The sequence below is a fragment of the Ursus arctos genome, unplaced genomic scaffold (genome assembly GCF_023065955.2).
Source record: "Ursus arctos isolate Adak ecotype North America unplaced genomic scaffold, UrsArc2.0 scaffold_17, whole genome shotgun sequence".
Classification (NCBI taxonomy): domain Eukaryota; kingdom Metazoa; phylum Chordata; class Mammalia; order Carnivora; family Ursidae; genus Ursus; species Ursus arctos.
Genome location: NW_026622841.1, coordinates 44,756,796 through 44,778,559, shown reverse-complemented (window position 1 = coordinate 44,778,559; position 21,764 = coordinate 44,756,796).

The window sequence follows — 21,764 nt, the reverse complement described above, 5'->3', positions numbered from 1 at the left end:
TGCTCAAAGGACTCTGTCTTGGAAATCCACTGCGGCTCCCCAGTGGCTTGGCTCTTCACACAGCTTTAAGCCCTGCCCTTCGCTCCCTAGCCGCGTTTCTCTCTGCCTGCTCCCTGTGGTCTCTCATCTCTTCTCGGCTCTCTCCCACTTAGCCCACCAAGGCCTGTCTATCCAAGTAGAACAGACTTTCATTTTCCTCAGGTTCACACTGTGCATACTGACTAACCCGCTTCCAGCCACTCCAGTGGCCCCTCTCCAGCTCCCAGCACCTCTTATCTCTATGGTAACGGAAGACACGACGATCGTCCGGATTTTGCCTCAGAGAGTTGGTCTGTACAAGCAGGCTTTCCTGGGGTAGCTTGTCCTTTTGCAGTTAACCAAGATGCCGGGGGAGAAGAGCTGCCCCAACAGGATGGCAGACGACGGCCTCCAGATGTGGGCACTTGGCAAGTCTGAGCCGAATGTCTCCATAAAAATATGATGTAATTAACAGGCCTCGGCAGCTGGAACAATTCAGCACCTCACATTGATTTTCCATGTCTCCTATTTACTTTCCGTTTTTGAACTGTCTGCCATGACAGGAAATCAAAGAATTATAATGGCGTGCGTGAGGGCCATGATGCTGGGTCAGCATTTCCTTGAGAAGTCCTCAGACTAATCAGTTTATTATCACTCAATCATCCCTCTTCACTCCTAAATTAAAGCTGTCCCCCTAAAGGCTAAGAAATAGCAATTTATTTTGGGATATTAAAAAAATCAATGTACTATTTTAAAATTTGAGTGGAGTATTAAAAAAAAAAAAACTAGGACCCAAGTACTGTTAGTTGAATCTGTTTTCTCCTTGAGGCTTAATCTGAGGTTGGCAAAGATGTGGGTGTGGAGAGACAGAAGTCCTACATTCGCTCTTCCCAAGTTTCACAGGCTTGGAGAAGTTACCTGGTGGAACCACACAGAGGAATCTTGTTCCAAATTTTTTTCAATCACTGAAATGAAGGAAAACAAGTCTCTCCATTTGGGCTTATTTGCTAACCTTCATATGATGCAGCATTGACTTTCTCCTGGTCTGTCACTGCATTTCCAACTCTTGTCATGTGACAGTCAGAATCTTGGGTTCTTTTCACTTTGGATCCCTTAAAACTTTGGAGAAAATGGGCCAAAAGCTGAGATTGCGACAGAGAAACTGGTCTCCATCTGAAGTCGGCTAGTCCAGATTCCTTTTCAAGACACGCCTCAGGCTCCTTTCGTGTTTTTCTTTAGACTCACTTGCCTTGGCACGTTTCATGTGTTGGTCATAGTGTAAGGATGCACTTTGCTTCGTCTTTTTATTGACTCAAGTAATATAAACCCTTCATAAATAATTTAGAAAATAGAAGAAGAAAATTGCCCATAATTCTCCCACTTAAGCACAATAGTTATTATTGGTTTGGGACAATTACTTTGGGTCATTTTCAAATACCAAGTTTTGATATGATTTTAAGCATAACATACAAACAACTTTGTATTTTGCTTTTCCACTTAATGTCTGTCAGAAGCATTTCAGTATTATTACTTCAGTAATTGCTGCCTGAGCAGCTGGAACTTTTCAGTCCCTCCAATGGATTTTTCCATGTCTCCTGTAGAAATAGAGACATCATATTTATTTAACTATTTCCATATTTGGGGGCAATAGATCAAACCCGCTTTTCACTATAATAAATCCCATGATAAGCGTCTTCATAAGACTTTTCCCATATATAAGATAATTTCTTAGGATAAATTCCCAGAAATTACAGGGTCAAAGTGCACAAATATTTTATGCCTCGATATTTCCTGTTCCTCTTCAAAACTGTTATGTCAGTTTGTAATATCGTCTACAATGTTGGCGGAATCATGCCTTAAAAGGGTCTTTTTTCCTGCTTAATAGGCAGTACCGAGAGCACTTTATGTGTGCAGGTTGATGATGCTGACGAATATCCCAGAGATAAACATTTTGGACTTTCAAGGTGTTCCCCTGCCAATTGTGTTTAACATACAAAAGTGACTTCATTATAGCCATTCCTTCTACGTGTGCCATAAAGTATGAAATTCTTTGCCTGGCTGTAATGTTCTATCTCATCAGACCTCGTAAAAATGCATTAGCGTCACACCCCCTCAGTTTGGCTGTGAATTTTGAAGACGATATGGATTTCTCTTCCACATTGCATAGAATTTGGTGGGTATCCCCTTGCTGGGAATAACACCTTCGGAAAATAGGAAAATACCGAGGAGAAAGAAAGTACATTTTCTAGGAAAAGAATAAGAACCCGGAGAGATGGAGTGAGAATTGTACCACAGAGTCCCCGCAGCAGATGTTTTGGGTGTTGAAACTCCCACCAGAACAGCTGCAGAAATGTAGAATCACATCTGGGTGTGTGACGCGGCTGCATCATTACCTACCGGCAGCAAAACAGCCAGATGCTTCCAGTTCATTTTAAGGACCGGGCTTCAGGTCTGAACCTGTGAATGTCTCGGCTTCCCAACTGACGACTTATCAATTGCCCAGGCAGTTCATGAAAATGTGGCCTCACGGGCACCTTAAGGGCAGATCTCGGTTACGGCAGGTAGAGGCGGAGTGCAGCCGCTGTGTGCCCAGACCCTGGGCTCTGGGTCTGCTGTGTGGCTTGAGAATGAAGCCATCAAATCCCTTCCCCACAACGGCAGCGGCGTGGCTTGTCACCGATGTGTGAGGCTGCGGAGGGCTCCTACTGTTTTATTTCTCCCCGAGTTCCTCAAATCCTTTGTGTGTGTGTGTGTCTGTCTCTCTGTCTCTCTCTCTGTGTCCCTCTCTCTGTCTCTCTCCCCTCCTCCCCCAATCTCCCAGTTAGAAGTTTCTTTCCCAGATAGCTAACAAACAAAACAAAACAAAACAAAACAAAACACCCCAAAAAACAACTGGAGGATCATTCTAGTAGCAAATGGTTCTCAAGACTCCTGGATGAATACTGGGGCTTTTGAGTACCTGGCTCTTTTCTCCTGTCATGTCTCTCCTCTTATACTGACAGTTACTGTGCAAGTCGAGGGAGAGTGGCTCCTGGTGACAGGGCTCCAGCCCACAAACGACCGATCAGAGCTCTCAGCAGCCTCCCCTCTTCCCTGATTGAGTACTAAGTGTGCAGGGCAGCTCACAGGCCCCAGGGGGAAAATCGTTCAATATATAAACCTCAACCCCAGGAGAAAAAGGCTACTCACTGTATAAATCTCAACTCTTACAGTGGTCAAGGGACAGCTTTCTTGCAGAAACAGCCTGTCCACCCCACGCCATGGAGTGAGGGGAAGCTGATAGGACGTGTTCGCTGAAACCTGGGGGCTCCTGGGTTAGATTCAATGTTAATAAGCACCCCGAGAAACAAATAATGGTTTAAGACTTGGAATTTCTAAAAAGTGTCTTCCAGTCTTTGAAGTCCCTTGCATCCATAAAGATGCTTCATCTAACTTCACCACCACGCTTTTATAGTTATCCTCTTGTAGAAACTCACATTTATTATTAGAAATATGTTAATTATGCCAAAGGGGCAAAACTTTCATATGGGGCTTGTAAATGGGGGAGGCCTAGCAGTTCGTCTTGTCAGCCCACCCGAGGGTTGGACACGTCTCCGGCCGTCCTTTCAGTCTGCGCAGCGCGCTGCCAGCAGGGAGAGCCGCAAACTAGAGCAGAGCCACAGAAGTGGATAAGCGCCGCCAAAGAGGTGTCTGGGGAGAGAAACGAAAGGAAAGAAAAATCAAATAAGTGCAGAGTTGGACCTAGGCTTTAAAAAAAAAAAAGTAATAATAATATTAAAGAGTATTTACTGCGTGCTTACTACGAGCCAGACAATGCTCACGGTTTACAGTGTTAACAGTTATTAAGTAAGTCATTGAATCCTCGCCAAAACCTTAGGAGGTGGGTACTAATATTCCCCAATCTTGCACAGGAGGGAATGGAAACCCAAGGAGGTGAAATCACCAAGTTTGACAGTGCGGTTCAACTCCGGATCCCGCGCAGGTCACCTCGCACTCCACCTGTCTCGGACCGCGCACTACTGCGCCTGCGCGTCATGGGATGCGGCGAACCCCACAGCTCCGGGCTTCCGGCAGCCGAGGTTGTCAAAGGTGGGTGATGTTGAACAAAAATGATCTTCGAGTTGAAGAAAAGTTGGGGTGTTGTTCACATCTCCTGTAACCCACGGCGGGCATCTCTTACTGAAACGCTTCTTATTCAGGAATAATAAGAGAAAGGAGGGTTTATTGAGGTGTACCGACAGCCGTAGGAAGGACAGAGAAGTCTAAGACGTATGTCCTGCCTTTAAGGGATTTATAACCTGGTGAGAAGATTAGCAGAGATAGAGGAAAGATTAAGAAACATCCGAGATCACGAAAAAAAGAGCTAAGGAGGTTTATACACAATGCGGAACACTAAAGGGGACGAGTTTCCTGAAACTAGTGGGCAGAGTCAACCTCTCAGCCATTCCAGTTTGGGGAAAGTGTACAGGGAGAGGGAGGAAGGAACGGAATTGTATTTGGAAGGTGCAAAAAACTCCAAATATAGAGCAAAGGAGAAGCATTCTGGAGGTTTGGAATTCGGAGAAAAGGGTGAAGATGAGACACGTTATGTTTGGAAAGCAGCCATCTTGGGTAGAGTGGAAGGCAGAAAACCCAGCAAAGTAAGCCTGGAATCAGATTGTAGAAAGTCTTGGTTATCTGAGACCGGGAAAGTGGAAATGGCTATACTGCTTGTACTGGGGCACCACTTTTAACGAGTGGGCTTGCATGGACTCAGCCAAGAATATGTGGCACAAAAGGATTAGAGCCAGAGTTGAAGGGCAACTTAAAATGTCTTAAAATGTGATTTGTTTTTCACAACCTAGAAGGTTTAGCAACGGCATGGAGTATTGTCTTACATACTGATCCTGGGTTGAAAAAATCTCTTTAGCTACCGTCCAACTCAAATAGAACAACAAGGAGGAATGCTTCGAAGGATGCCATGTGACAGCCTTCACCAGGGAAATACGTATTCCAGAACTGACCACTAGAATTTCATAACTAGCTCTTCACTACGGATTTATTAAAATCAGAAGAAAAGACATGAAAAGAGGAAGATCGATTGGGTCTGATTCAAGGTACGTGTTGAAAATTTAGCAGCAGACCCTCTGGAGCATGAAGAGGCAACCTTTTGAGTAGAACCTGAAATGTTGTAAAATAGGGGAACCAAACTAGGTGACCATGTCAGAAGATTCCTGTCCACGAGGCAGGTGCAGCGACTCCAGCAGAGTCTAATTCAGACACAGCTAAGTTTTCAAAGCCGAAGTGGGCCATACAGTGTATTTAGCCCATTTTCTCATCTCAAGAAAGGTCTTGCTGCCCAGCAGGTGAAGTGAGCTGCCTGAGATCTCTCACACTGATGAGGGGATGGCTGTGAAGGGCAATACCAAGCCTGGGTGTCTGCTTTGCAGACACTTCTGCTACTACTTGGAGACTAAAGAATTTCTTCTTGGGGGCTTGCAGTCTGTGATCTCTCCAAGAGGCAAATCTCAAGAATACGGCACCAATATCATATTGTAACTGTTGACAGTCTGAAGGGTTATCGGATACAGGTATGCTCGGGTAGGTAATTACAAGGACTAAATATAATTGAAAAGAGTTGAGGTACAGTTTTTTATAAAGATTTTTATTTATTTATTTTGGGAGAGAGTGAGAGAGAGAGAGCGTGCACGAACAGGTGTAGGGGCAGAGGGAGGGGGAGAAGCAGACTCCCTGCCAAGCAGGGAGCCCAACTCTGACTTGGGGCTCAGGACCCTGAGATCATGACCTGAGCTGTAATCAAGAGTTGGACGCTCAACTGACTGAGCCACCCAGGGGCCCTTCAGGTTCTTTTAGTTGCAGACTCTCCAGAAGTCAGTACATTTTCCTGAGTTCCAATGTTATTTTTCTCTCAGTCCAAGCCAGAATCTTTCCTATATAATCTAAAAAGCAGTTTATTTCTACCTGGTTGCCCAAAGACGCTCTTCCATTTCTGGCCAAAGGGCACCCGTGCTGGCTCAGCCTGGGTCTCCTCTCATAGTTTCTAGCTTCAACGGAAGCTGTCCCAGTTATTTATGCAAACTGTCTTACCTCCCTATTTATTCTCCTCTCCTCTATCTTATTCCTGTATATTCATCTACTTAGTATTATTTTTTGTATTTGTTAAAGTATTCTCTATGAATGTAATTTTAAAAAATCAATGGAACCAAAAGTCATAGAATCCAACCCAGCAACACCCATCTCGAATTCTCCCCAGCCCCTTTTCTCTCTATATCCATTGGCAACCACTCCTAGGTCTTTTAGGTCTTTTCCTATGTATACTCATATTTGTAAACAATTTGCTAATATTGTTAATTCTGGGTTTACCTCTTTTAGACATTACCAATTACTTCATATGATGGTAGTACAGCTTTTCTCTAATTCCCCCCTGCTTCCTTTCCTCTCAACATACTTATAGCACGTTTGTTTGGTTTCTGTTTGTTTGGTTTACCTTATTGTGGCTATGTAAATATTGTTTACTACTGAGCAAATAGGTACTACACAGTATCCCCCTTACCCATGGGGGATATGCTTCAAGACCCCTAGTGGATTCCTGGAACTGCAGATAGTACCCTACCCTATGGATGCTATGTTTTTTCTTGTACATATATACCTATGATAAAGCTTAATTTATAAATTAGGCACAGGAAGAGATGAACAACAATAACTAATAATAAAATAGAATAATTATAACAATATACTGTAATAAAAATTATATGAATGTGGTTTCTCTCTCCCTCTCTCTCAAAATATCTTATTGTATTGTACTCACCCTTCTTCTTCTCGTAATGATGTGAGATGATAAAATGCCTCCGTGAAGAGGTGAGATGAGGGGAATGACATAGACATTCTGACATAGTGTGAGGCTGCTATTGACCTGACCACATGTCAGAAGGAGGATGGTCTGCTCTAGAGTGCGGTTGGCCATGAGGAACTGAAACTGTGCAAAGTGAAACCACGGATAAAGGGGTTATTTATCCAGAGGTTTTATATTATAGTGTGAGATGCTCAAAAAGGTATTCTCCGTTCTAATTTTGAAATTCCACAGAAAAAGCATATTCTATAAACATGTATCAATTTTCCAACCTAGAACATCCAACAGGACTGATGGATGGGGAGTGGAGTCTAATGGTTTGCTGGATTTACCTTTAGTTTATTGTATATCTTCCCCGCCCCCCCAGAAATTAATAATTGTCTTTTCCTCCATTTGTTTAGTAATCTATGAACCTATGACTAATTTTTTTCAAGTTCTCTGACAGTGGTATAAAATGCTTCTCATGCAGTTTCCCACAAGTTGTGTTTATCAAGTAATCTAGAATTCTCCCGCTTGCCCCTACCCCAGCTTGGAGACTCTTCTTCTAAAGTTCCCCAAACCCCGGCACTCTGCACTGGTTGCTTTTCAGGTCCGTTGCACCCCTGCCTTAGGATTTCTTTTCTGTATTTTCCTACGATTGATTTTCTCCTCTCTCCTTTTTTGTATTCCAAATTGTTTTTCCTTGATAACTAAGGAAGAATTGTGGTGAAGCACTAATTCCAGTTAACACCAGTTAAGCACTGACATCTTGGGAAAGGGTGTGTGGGAGGTGTATTTTTTTAGTCTTTGTTCTTCTGAGAATGTTTTTATTCCGCCCTCATGCTTTATTAAGAGCTTGGCTTGCTGTAGACATAGACTAAGTTTGTTTCTACCTCAGAATATCAAAGGCATTACTATATTGTCATTTGGCTGCAGTGTAGCTTGTTAGAGGCACAATGGCATTTTTATTTCCTGTCCTTTGTGATAGGCTTTCTCTCTGCAAATTTAAGATCTTCCTGTACCTTGTATTCTGAAATTTCATGGTATTTGTCTTGGTGGATTTTTCTTTTTGTTGCTCAATACACTGTGTCGGACACTCTCTTGAAACACGTCTTCCAGGGGCGCCTGGGTTGTTCAGTCGGTTAAGCGTCTGCCTTCGGCTCAGGTCATGATCCCAGGGTGCTGGGATGAAGCCTGGAATTGGGCTCCCTGCTTAGTAGAAAGCCTGCTTCTCCCTCTCCCTCTGCCTGCTGTTCTCCCTGCTATGTTCTCTCTCTCTGTCAAATAAATAAATAAAATTTTTGGGAAAAAAAAAAAAGAAACATATCTTCCAGTTCTAAGAAATTAAAACAATTGTTTCATCGTTTTCACTCATTTATTTTTTCACTCTTCTCTTTCTGGAATTCCAGATGTTGGCTACATTAGATTAGTCCTCTAATTTTCCTTTCTCCCCCAGTCCTTTTTTTTTTTTTTTTTTTTTTTTTTACTTTTGAAGTGAGTTATTCAACCTTATCTTCCAAGTGTCCTACTGAATATTTTCTGTTTTGGTTATTATATCTATAATTCCCCAAACTCTTCTTTTGCACCCTGACTATTCTTTTTTGTTGTTGTTGTATCCTATCTTGTTTTGCAAAGGCAATAATTTCTCAAAACTCTCTGATGATGATTGTAGGTTGTTTCTTTTTCTTTTGGTTTTCCTTTTGTTCCCTCTACCACCTCTATGTCTTCTTAGCCTCTTTAAAAAATGTTTACTTGTTTAGTTTTCTTTTTGCATTTTGGAGAACTTCTTCAAGTGTCTGGTGACCTTTGTATGTTCATTTATGGTTAAGAACTGTTGCATGAAGAAGCCAATAGGAAACTGCGTGCAGGGGGCTGGCTTGTCTCTTGGTAAGTACTGTTAGGAGGTGAGCTGGCTTCGTTGATGAAGAACAGTTCAGATGGAGTCTCTGTGGAGATTTTCTCCAGGGCGAGTGAGTTTCTTTGGAGAATTTTCCTTTATGCTTCTGCTTGGGAGGTATATACCCAGACACTCATGTTCCATGAGCAGAGGCAGGAAGGTGCTTGGAAAACACTTTTACCTAAGTGCCTTGTCTTCCATCTAGCACTTGGCTCCCCCTCTCCTACGCGTGTTGTTGCCTGGGTGTGGAGCTTCTGGGGTTCAAGGTCTCCAAAGACTACATTCTTGCCTACCTGAAAGGGATGGAGCAGGGATGGGTTCTTAGGGCCAGTGAGCAGGGCTGGTGCTTGGTGGGGGAAGAGACATGGACATACTGCACATGCAGACTTTCATCAGCACCTCTTTTCCGGGCCCATGCTGCCCCCCCCAAATATGGAGGAACCTGCAGCGTCCATGTGCCCAACCTCTCCAGGTTCGGTGGGTGCACCTGCTCCTTGCTAGCTTATAGCTTCTTCCACTCTGCAGAGCTAATTGCCATTTTTCCATTACGTTGTATCCTCCCCCCCGCCAAAGTGTGTTGGCAGTTCTCATTCACTGCTGGTCCCGCTCGGGTTCTCATTGCCCTTTTTAATTTTTTCACTGGCATTCTGTCCAGGTTTGGGATGGGAGAAGAGATGAATGTATGTACTCTACTTACCGTGTTTGACCAAAATTCCCTTCTGTTTACCTGGATTTTAGATCACACATAACAGGTTTTAGGCACAGAGGGCACCAGAGATTGTGGTTCATGTCTGGTTTATAGTAAACAAAAACTTCTCTGTGTCTCAGAGGGCCCCCACGGGGAGCAGCCCTGCCAGGTGGCGGCCTGCCTGGCAGTTGGGTCTGCTGGCCTCTGGAATCCTTCACTGTGCCTGGCTTGAATGTGGCCAGGGCCAGAGACACCTCAGGGAATCGTCTCCCTGTGAGCAGCTGCTGCAACATCAGGCTACGAGCATGGGAGACAGACTTCTAGGATGGCTTTTGTGTAATTAATTAAGGTCTGGAGCAGTAATTTTCCTATTATTCATAATGTTCATACTCCAAACTGCCCATCATATTTATTAAAGGGAGAGATGAACAAAGAAACAAACCTGGGGTTATGTTTCATGGAAAGCTTGTCAAACAGGAGAGCATTACATATGCTTTTTCTTCTTATCTGCCTCCCTTGACTTGAGAGCAGGCTGTTACCAGTGCAGCAGAAGACGGGTACTTATTTCTATATACCACACTGCACAGGTGTCCTGTAGAGACCTGGACAGGAGCGCTGCTCATTGTAAGAATGCAACGAACATAAAGAACAGCAAAAGGCAGTCAAGATTTAGCAATCAAGAAAGTGCCATACAGAAAATAGTGTAAGGACAAAACAGTCATAATAACAATCTAGCCCACCCAAAACACCTCAGAGATAAAAACCACTCTTTTTCCTTTTGTTTGTTTTGTTTTAAACCAGGGTAGGAAACTTTGCTTTGAGTAGCTGAATTTCAAAGATTCTTAAGAGACTTATTAGGCATTGATTTGTGCCTGCAATTCCTTTTTCTTCTTTTATCTCCACAATATTCATTAAATGTCACTGTTATGTTATGAAAAATATAATGCATCAACAGGGAATTAAAAACAGGGCTTAGATGCACATCTATTTCTTTCTAGGCAAAGCTTGGTAGGCCTTTGGAAGCTACCTGAAACATATGAATGTTCCTCGTATGGGCAGAATTACATGCCCCTCCAGTTTCATATGTCGAAGCTGTAACTTCTAGTACTGTAGAAGGTACTAGAATATTCTAGTACATATACATCTAGTACATATATATATATAGAATCTAGTACAAATATACTGTATTTGGAGATGGGACCTAGACAAGAGGTAGTTAAGGTTAAATAAGGCCATATGGGCAGGACCTGATCCAATCTGACTGGTGTCCTTACAAGAAGAGGGAATTTGGACACCAAAGACACAAGGGATGCATGCACACAGTGGGAAGGCAGCCATCTGCAAGCCAAGGAGAGACGCCTCAGGGAAATGAAACCTGCTGACACCTTGACCTTGGGCTTCTGGCCTCCAGAACGGTGAGAAAATAAATACCTGTTGTTTAAGCCGCCTCATCGGTGATACTGTGTTAGTGTAGCTCTAGCAACCTAACGCAGTTCCTAGATCTTTCTGCCCTATTTGATTTAAAATCGGAATATAATAAAGGGCATAGAAAAACTAAGATCAGACTCTTCTAAAAGTTAACTTTTATTGCTAACCAACAGCTGACAAGTCGGGTATCAGATCACAGTTGCTAAATGGATCACGCATGAAACCGCTTTGGCTCTCTCACCTGTGAGCTGAAGATCTTAAGGTGTTGAGTTGGCCTTGGCTTTGGCTTCAGGGTGGGAACTTGGAGCCTCAGACTCTCCCTGGAGTTGCCCTCAGGGCTGGTCCTCAAGTGGAAAATGCCACATCTCTGGGCCTGGCAGAGGAGGGAGGGGAATGGCTGGAAACTCCCAGCATGGTGGAGAATAAACCTGAAGGTCCTAAAGGAGAAGGGAAGAGGAGATTGAGGGTGTTTCCTGGTGGTGGGTGTTCCTGATGGAAGTGGATCCAGGTGCCCATTCTCTTGTCTCACACACCAGTCAGCATGGAGAGAAGCGCCACTGGGGCTGTTGGAACGCTTCCATGGGCAGCTTGAGAAATGGCCCCTCACCGAGAAGATCTTTAATTGGCAGAGTCTTCTGGTGGCACCTGGGCAATATGATTTCTATAATTCAGGCTGAGGGAGAAAGGAAAAAAGCATGGTATTCATTTAAGTAGGTACTGGAAGTGCTCGTATTGGGCGGTAACTGGACTGAGGAAAGAGCTTGGCACTGGCCTGGTGGCAGCCTCCAGCCGTGTGGCTGCATGCTGTCACGAGTCATCAGAAGCCAGCAAAGAATGCCAGGACGTCATGTTTAGGCTGTATTCACCATCAGAGTGTGTTACCCTCCCTGTTACCCCAGTCCTCATGTTGACCAAGACCCTAGATCCAAACAGAGAACAGCAAAGAAGAAGAAAATTGAGGGAGGTAGGGAAGAGAGAGGCAGAGATGCAGATTCAGGGGGACACAGCAAGAGATTCAGAGACAACACACAAAGACAAAGAACAAGCAGAGAGAAGTAGGCGGTCATGGGGAAAGCAAGCTGTCGGCGCTAATACCTCAGATCCCATGAGATTCACCCGGATCCCACGTCCGATCTGTTCTCTTCTCTGCCTCTGATTTGGTTGAAACCCCACTGGAATGTCAGGGCTTAAGGAAGCCCATGGGTGTTTGCACTTGTGATGTGGTTCCTAATGGACACCCTGTGAATTCGTGGAAGTAGAACAAAAAGAATGTGGGAACCAAGTTACTATGTTTAGGTTTTATTAAATAGATGGTTATGCCTGAGATTCATTCATGTGAGGTGGACGTCTTGTTCAGGCAGGAGAATCAAATGAAGAACTGAACTCTAGGGGAGGCCAACAAGACTCGGGGCAAGGGATGTTCGTTCTTCCTCGATGAGTCTTTATTGCAAGAGTGCTGCTTTTTCTCTGGTGCTTGTTAAATACTGTATTTATGCTGTGTATTTGTATACAGTGGGATTAAGGGACCAGACTGAATTACTGATGATGGTTGCTTGAAGGGGTGTTTGACTAGGAGATTTACAGAGCGTTCTTAATAATCTTTTTTATTTATTTATAGAATGTTATCATTCTAAACGTACAGTGCTGCCATCCCTTAGGAAAAATGCTTTCTATTTGAGGACCACCAGCTCTGCATGTTGATTTGAAAAGAGATAAAAGAGCATCTGGCCACCATAGTACAGGCTGCACATTCCCTCCCTCTTCATTATGCAGAGAGCTGATGCAATTTTTGCTTCTTTCCTATTTATACAAATAAAGAGAACGATTTGGGAAATATGTCATGCTGGCATTAAACACCACCAGTCTTGCTGGGTTGAAATGTACACGTTCCATTAACAACAATTATATTGTATAATTAAGGTTTTGGTCCCCAAAGTCTGACTCGGAAGCTTCCTCAAATACTGATGGGTTTATCGAAGACATGTTAAAATAAATATACCCCTCCCATCACCCCCCTTGTGCTTCCCACCCCTGCACCCCCCCCAAAGTACCACCAGTACCTGTGCCAATGACTTGGTTTGCAATGAATGTGGTGTTCAAGTGCCCTCTAGTGTAGCTGTGGCTGAGATTAGTAGGAAAATAGAAAAGAAAGCTTTGAAAAGGCAGATGCCTATAAACAGAGCCATCATTCTGTACATTTTATGGGACTCCCATGGACAGGGTCCACATGAAAGAAACTGGGCACAGATACACTAACTATTTGGAATGGCCCCTCCAGAATGGGGCTCTCTGTGTAATCTTATTATGCTGGTCTTTACCATTCTTTTTGTGGGCTCTCAGTTTAGGTTTAGATGGAAATTTCCTGAGGCTTATGCAATCCTGGCACACACATGTGTAACCAGCCAAGGGGAAGGGCTAATGAAGTTCAAGCCCTTGCGCCTGGGAGCACCTCTTGACCCTGTGGCCTCAGCACGTTTCACTCTCCCAGCAGCTGGAGAGAGCTCTGACCTCCGTCTCACCAATGAATGTTGCTGGTGGGCCCAGTAATGGATTTCTAAGGGCGATTAACACAGTGACAGGGCTTATAAATGATAAATTATGACAACACTCCCTGCTATCGGGTTTTTTTCCTTTGATAACCATGTGGCTATCAATAATGGTCACACCAGCCAAATCCTACATTTCCACCTCTGATCAAGACTAAAGAAAAACCCTAGAGCAGATTCACATCTTACCCAGGAGAAGAATTGTTGATCCAAGGGTCCCAGTGACACAAGTCAGGTATAGGGGAGGGAGACACACCTGAATCAGGGACACCAGTTTGGGTAGATACAAATCTGAGTAGTCGGGCTTTTCTTCTCTAGTTCTCTTTGGTGGTAATCTGTGAGCACAGGAACGATGTGCAGAGCAAGAAAGTCTTCTTCCTAACTTTGTGAGTATGCCCATTCTGAGAAAAAGCTGTGGCCGGAAAAGGTCGGGCTGAGTGCTGTTCCATTGTTCCTGGATGGGTGGTATGTGTGTGCTGTTAAAAACAAGACTCTTGGCCCCAAATGGAGTCACTTAATGCTAAGCTCCATGACACCAAACCAAGATTTAACTTAATTACCATTTCTCTTCCCCCAAGAATGGAATCTCAAAACTATCAATCAGGAACTGATTGATCAGCACTAGTGAAGTAATCTGCCTGATACACTCCAGACATCCCCCAAAGAAAAATAACCCTGCAATAACCAATCTCTCTCTCGCTCGCTCTCTCTCTCTTTTTTTTTTTTTTTTTGGCGAGTATAACTTCCTTGTTCCTGTTCTCTTCTGCCTAAAAAAAGTCCTTCATTTTGTAAAGCACCTTGGAGCTCTTTTCTATCTGCTAGATTGGATGCTACTTGATTCATGAATTGTTCAGTAAAGTCACTGAGATCTTTAAAATTTACTTAGTTGAAGATTTTTTGTAGCAGTGCATATATGTGTTTCCTTGCTGACAGGTCAAAATCAGGTAGATTTTCTTCCAGAATTTTACGATTGTAGAGGTGCAATCCCTAGGCAGGCCCGCAAATAATGTATGATTTTTATATCTCATTATTCTTCAGAATCTCTAGGAGAAAAATGGCTCAGGATAGAAAATGGAAGTATATTGAAAATTTTGGTAGACTTCCTAGAAATCTGGAAGCATGAGCAAGTTGTAGAGGTGATGACATTAAGGGGGTTGAATAGGTATAAATGGACAAATTCATACTAAAATTAAGGTGCGTAGGGCAAGATGAACTATTTTGGAAGACCCCTGTGGCAGAAACTATTGATTACTTATCTCACATGGACCACCCCATTTCTTCCTTCTTAGTAGAGCACTGCATTTGTTTAGCAACTGGGTTTACAGGAGCTCCAAAGACCCCTCTCCAGCGCCAGAGGCAAATGTTGATTACTACAAGACAATTGTGGGTAGCGTACAAGAGGCCTCCGGGAAATGTCTCCCTTGAAATACATAAAGAGAAGCATGAGAGGAACGCCTTCTTCTTTGCTGAATGTCATGCCTGCATATACCATCTGGAATTGCTACAGCCAACTTGCAAGTATAAAGGAGGGCTTTGTTAACCTGCTGAGGACAGCAGAATGGAAAGAAGCAGAGCACCCAGCTCCTGGGGACTGACCGCCTTCAGACTCTTGCTACATAAGGTAACACATTGTTCTTGTGGTGTTTAAGCCACTTTTCATTGGATTTTCTGTTACTTGCAACTGAAGGCATCTCTACTGATACAACCACTATTTGGAACAGTGCATAATACGAGTGTTGGCTTTGACTAATCAACGCAATCAGAAAACAGTTCCAATAATGCAATTAAATTAAATGAGGAGGGTGGATGACATAGTCTTTAAGCTCCCAGTTGGTCCTGACGTGCCATGCTCTAATCCTTGGATCTTTCTGTCATGGAAGCAATTAGTGATGACAAACAAATAAAAGTTTATGAGAACTTTTGGCCAAAGTATTGATCAAATCTTGGACATTGTGAGTGAAATATTCTTTGTTTGCAAGTCAGACATTTGTGAAACTCAGACATCGGAATTCCTACTTTACAAAGAGGGGAGTGAGATATATTGAGAAGTCTGCTTAAGCAAACCAATCATTATAATCGACAAGAGAACCATAAATTGTTTCCAATGATGGATTTTGAATTATCACATCCTGTTTAAGAATATTCATCTAAATGTCATCTTGAGCCAAGCTACGAGTGTATACCATCTGCCATAAAGGTGGAATCACGTGTGAATTCTATGACTAATGATCCTAAATAAGTAAGTAGTAATTTCTGGACAGACTTAGGCTATACTTTGTAATGTAGGTATGTACTTTATAATATACTTATCAGACAATGTCTTCTTTAATTTATTTTAACATTGACAGCCTTGGTAAGGGAGAACAAATGATGATGTCTGAATACATATGAGTAGAGTTTACTATTGTAAAGAGACGAAATTTAAGAAAGGTTTATCAGTTATATACTAAGTTATAGGCATATTGGTCACAAATGACAAGCAGTTCACAGAAAATGACTATAATTTATAGGGGAAACTTATTCCCAGGTTTTCCAAGTTAATATTAATTTCAAATATTCGCTCCCACTATAAGAACAATGGGCATTGATTTTTAGCTTGGGAAATGCAGTCTGTCAGAGGAGACAATGTGCATGAACTCTACCCTGCAGCAGGTACTCAAGTCGTGAGTGTGGGGTCAGGGAGAAGGAAGAGGTAGATGGAGAGGAACTGAGCAGGGCCCTGGGTCTACAACTCAGAGGGACCTTCTCCCTGGGCTTCCCCATCCCAGCAGTGGTCACCTGTTCCCTAGGGGCACTAGAAATGCTCTCCACTATTTTCACCTCAGTAATACTACCCCTTACCTTCTCCTTCTGGGAAAAGTTAGCAAAGCAAGTTTGGCCTTCCCACTGGTTCCTCCCCACCTGGAACTTGGGCTCTGCCAGCCTTTTATATTGTTCTGTGTTCTGATACAATGCAACCTGAAACCTATTAGATAATAAAATGAATTACAAGTCATAGCCAACCCAAGGATCTGACTGCCACACCAAGAGACGAAACTTTTATGTCTATGATGTGCTCTGATTTAGGAAGTTTCATTGATTAAGCACCTAAGAAGATGTCATTTTGAAGCCCCACTTATGATTTAGTAACATTGTTTTTTTCAAGATTTTTATTTATTTATTTGACAGAGAGAGAGACAGCCAGTGAGAGAGGGAACACAGGCAGGGGGAGTGGGAGAGGAAGAAGCAGGCTCCCAGTGGAGGAGCCTGATGTGGGGCTCGATCCCAGGACCTGGGATCATGCCCTGAGCCGAAGGCAGACGCTTAATGACTGAGCCACCCAGGCGCCCCTAGTAACAACATTATTGAAGACTTAGTGTCCTTTGAGGATGAATCTTACATTGAGAATCTTTCACGTGAGAAGCATTTCTAGGTGTTAAGTTGGAAGCCTTTCCAGGCGAGTCTGCCCAGTTCATTACAAGCAGCAACAGAAACCAAGCTGATCTTATACCCCTTCTGCAATTTCCTCTTCAGTTTAAGGCAGCTCCATGGAATTGTGATTCTTTGTATGATTATTTCCCTGGTACTGATAAAGTTCAGGCATTGTCTAGTTGTCCTGTTCTTATTTTGTTGGTGACACTGAATTGTTTTAGGAAAACACAGTACTTTAAGTGAATCCCTAAAGTTGTCTGTGGGGCTGTTTTTCTCTCCAGGACCCTCAGGACTGGAGAGTTGAAAAAGACACTATTGGCACTTGAATGATATTGCTGGAGCAGGGATGACAACCATCACGTGTTTAGTATTGACAAGATCAATCCCAGCCATTAAAGGCAGAGAATTACTCTGGACTGAAGGATGAAAACACTTCCAAGACACCAGGAAGACTCTCGGTTAGTCTGGTGCCAGAGGAGATGGATGGAGAGTGGCCACGACTCGTGGAACACTGGTTGAATCCGTCACAGTCTTGTGGAGATGGATGGGCAGAAATGTGATCTTTCTAGCATTCTAGATGCTTCTCAGAGGAGGGATGTTTCTTGGTTGATGTCCAGGGGCATGTCCCATGTCTAACTCATAAGAAGGGGATTTAAAAAAAGTAAAGGGGGGGGTGCCTGGGTGGCTCAGTCGATAAGCGTCTGGCTTCAGCTCAGGGCGTGATCCTGGCGTTCTGGGATCGAGCCCCACGTCAGGCTCCTCCACTGGGAGTCTGCTTCTTCCTCTCCCACTCCCCCTGCTTGTGTTCCCTCTCTCGCTGGCTGTCTCTCTCTGTCTAATGAATAAATTAAAATAAAAATCTTTAATAAAAAAAGTAAAGGGAGGAACACCAGACTTTGGCCACTAAACCAGACATGACTGCTTATTTGGAAGTCATGCCTAATACTCCCCGATGTTATGTGATATTTGACTTGAATTTGGCCCCGTTACTGTCAAGTTTCCCAGGGTATTGATAATACTGGGGAAAAACACCTCAAAGGCAAACTCCTATGCAGGTAAACAACGAGTATAAGCTCACAGAAATCAAGGAACACAATTATATTTTGCAAGCCCCTATGACTAATAATTCTAGTTTCTGCCGCTCAACCAATTGAACAAAACAACGGATATACTTGCTTGACTGTGACTTTCAGCGACACCCCCAGCAGCTCAATTGTCAGATGTAGGCTGCAGCTGCTCCAGGTCAAAGATGTACCATCCTGAGCTGCCAAAGGCATCTTAACTCTAGTCACTTTTGTTTTTAAGGTTCTTAGCTTTTTTTTTTTTTTCTGGGGCAAAACCCAACAAGTATCTTTCACTTGGTAGTGAAGTGGTGAGGGTTGACACATGCTGGCAGGTTCAAGGACAATCAGCAAAATAGTGGGAGACCTAAGGGCAAGTGTCTTTTCTAGACCGAAGCTTCACGCTGCTCAACCTGTTATCAGTTTTGGTTGTTCACGAGGCAAGTACTGCGAGGTGAGGGATGCTTGAAAGCACATTATTGTGAAGACTGATCTCACGAAGGCAGAATGATTACAAATGCTTGTAACCCTTCATCTCTATATATGCTTTTAATTATTTGTCTATTCCAGATAACATGTCAAGCATTTCTTTGTATTGCTTAGTGTGTCTAAAGAAAATGTTAATGCTCTAAGGATTTAGAGGAAAAAAAAAAAGGATTTAGAGGAAACTTATAATCGAATTTTGTTCCCTTATAATGAGGTTAAAATTGAACGATGGTCTGAGGTCATTGTCCACTTATTCTTTCTTTCACTGAATACTTATGGAGCCCCTTCTATGTTCCAAGTATTGTGCTGGGTACTTTTGATAAAAACAGAAGGGCAATGCACAAAGCATGGTCCATCTTCAAGGATCTCAGTCTAGAAGGGAGGCAGATCTGCATCAAATAATCACAACTGAGTGTGGCACATGGACAATGGAGAAAGACACAGATGGTGGGCAAGGCCCAGGGTGAGGACCCTGAATCCCAGCCCAGTGCTGTTGCTGCTAGCGCGGCATCCCTTGCCCCATGTGGGGCAGGACTTACTAGTTCTTGAGAAAAAGAGCACTTTAGTGATCCAAGAAGCTCTTTACCAAAAAATTTCACCAAAGCAGAGTTATTTATGCTCTTCTCATATACTGTTACTTTCAAGCATTTAACAATCATTAATCTGCCTACCAAAATTAAGAAATAACTTTATACCAATAAGTGCTTTTAGCTTTACAATGGGCTGATGTTCACATGTTCATTTTCTCATTGAACTCCAATAATCCTATGAGGTGGTTAGAATGGGCTTAATTACTACTACCTGTTTTCAGACGAGAGCTCTGAGACACAGAAAAGTTAAGGACTTTCCCCGGGTCATAGAGCTAATTAATTGGCAGATCAAAAGATGTGTATCTAGATCTGGACCGTGAGTTTTCTTAGTCCATATTACAATGCAAGGTGCTTCTTAGTCTCATTTCACAGGTGAGTTTAATAGGTATCCTGGGCTGGTTGTCCCCCCTCCCCACCCTTTGAAGACTTATCCTTTGGATCCTGCAGTACATCACTTTGCACATTTCTTGTATATTTCTGATTATCCTCTCCCTGTTTCCAAGGAACATTCCTTCCTTTTCTTGCTAGGTAAGTGCTGATATTTTCCTGGGGTCTGTCCATGCCCCATTCTCTCCCTCCATACTCTGTAGGTAATTACACATATTTTCATGGCATCACTACCACATAAGGTGACAATTTTCAAACCTACATCTTCAAACTCTGACTTCTCCCCCAAGCATCAGGACTATATACCAATGGCCTGCTGGACATCTTTCCTGATGTCTACAAGTATCAGACTTTCCCACTGAGCTATTCTCCTTTCTATTTGGCATTGGAAGCTTCACTATTATTCTTAACCCACTTGGCATCAGCACCATTGACCTAGTCAGCCAAGCTTGGAACCTGTGAACTTCTTTCCTCCTGCTCCCTTGTCACATTTAACTGGATCACCACATCTTGATTTGATCCCCCAAAATATTTTTTGATATCTGTTCCCTCTTTCTCATTCATGCTGCCACTGCCCTGTGTATTTAAATGGGTTTTCCACTGTGTCTGTAGGTTTCTTGGGAGCACATTGAGGAAAAGGGCGAGTGATACATTTACTTATGCATTCCCACACTAATTCACTCCACAAAAATTTATTGAGACATATAGATCTCCCTGTTACTGGGAAAAAATTGTGTTGATCCTTTTGAGAAAATTAAAATTGACCCGGAAACTCTAGCCTTTTCTCATACTATCTGGGTTAATTAACTATGTGTTCTGTAGCTCTCAAGCCTTAGCAGTTTCAGATTGGGCATTTAGCTGTTAATGTAGCCAGAAAGCAAAGATTAAATGACAACTCTTATCCATCATTCCCAAGTAACCTCTCTCAAAGCCACCACTTAAGATTCTGCTGAACAAATACTTCAGGCTTTGATTCAGAAGATGTTTTGGCCACTTATAAATCACTGATTTTTCCAACAGCAATTGTAAAAATTCTAAACTGGTAGGGTTTTAGTGAAAATGTTAGTACATCTATGGTAATTCTGACAGTAACATTTTTCTTCTTTGTGAACTTATTTATGTAAAAATGCTTATAATTTATAAAATGAAGTTTTATTTAATAATATATTTATGAATATCTTCAGTATCATATTCATGGAATAGTCTTTACTGAAATGAATAAAGATAAGGAGAGTTGGAACTGTCTTGGAAACAAGCAAGCAAAGAAATCCCTGCAAAAGAATAGATTTCCTGTAATTAGCCAACTCCTTTGATGCATTTAAAATGTGATTCATTTTCCAAAATACTGAAGTACAGACATGTTTCAGAAATATATACTAAGTGTCACATAAGGCATACCTATTATATGTTATAATGATAAGGAACTTATTCATCCTAATGAACGGTCTGATTGTGTATGCTCCCATTCTAGTAGGCCTAGAACTTTGACATTTGGTTTATTCAAAGTTAATTAGGCCGCAGAAAGAAGAGGTGTGGTAGATCAAAAATGAATACTAATTTCTTGCCTTTCATCCCATCGGAAGATGGAGACTATTTCTTTTCTGGAATCCAGGAATCTGTCAGGAATCTGACTAGTTTTGACCGATAGAATGTGGCAGGAGTGACCAACTCTGTACTTTCGAGGGGGCCCAACAGTTCTGTGGCTTCTACTTTCACTGCTTGAGACACACTTTCTTGGAAGCCAGCATGGATGTGAGAGGCGTGATTACCGAGACCAGCATGCTGCGAGGAAGCCCAAGCTAGTCATGCGGCCACCAGGAGGCGCTGCAGTGTCAAATATGTTTATGGAGGCTTCCAGAACTAGCCCATTTGGGCCGCCCACTGAATGCCACGGAACAACTAAACCCAGCCAAGGCTGCATGGAGCAGAAGAACCACTCAGCTTACCTTTGTCTGAATTCTTAATCGGTAGAATTGTAAGCAAGAAAAAATAGCTATGTTTAAGTCCCTATGTTTTGGGACATCTTGTTACACAGCAATCCATTATGAAAAGGATTGACTCATACCACCCACCATCTTCCCTGAAGGAAAGCTTACTTAGGAAACCAAATTGCCTGATGAATAAGAGAGTCGGGGCAGAGAAAATGCTTTCAGGGATAGCTAGGCCTACATTTCCTGGGCATTTTTCATTTGATTTGGGTGTCATTTCCCTTTGACTATCTGAGAAACCATTGCCCTCAATTTTTCTCCTTACGGACATCATTTTCCCATTGTTGTAAGATGCTCTTGTGAGGTCTTCTGATAACTCTGAGTAATCAAATTACATCAAATTACAGCCGGTTTGTGTCAGGCAGTGGGCCTCCAGTGGACACTCAACAGGGCCATTCATCAAAAATGTAATGAGACTGTATTGTGTGAGGCCCT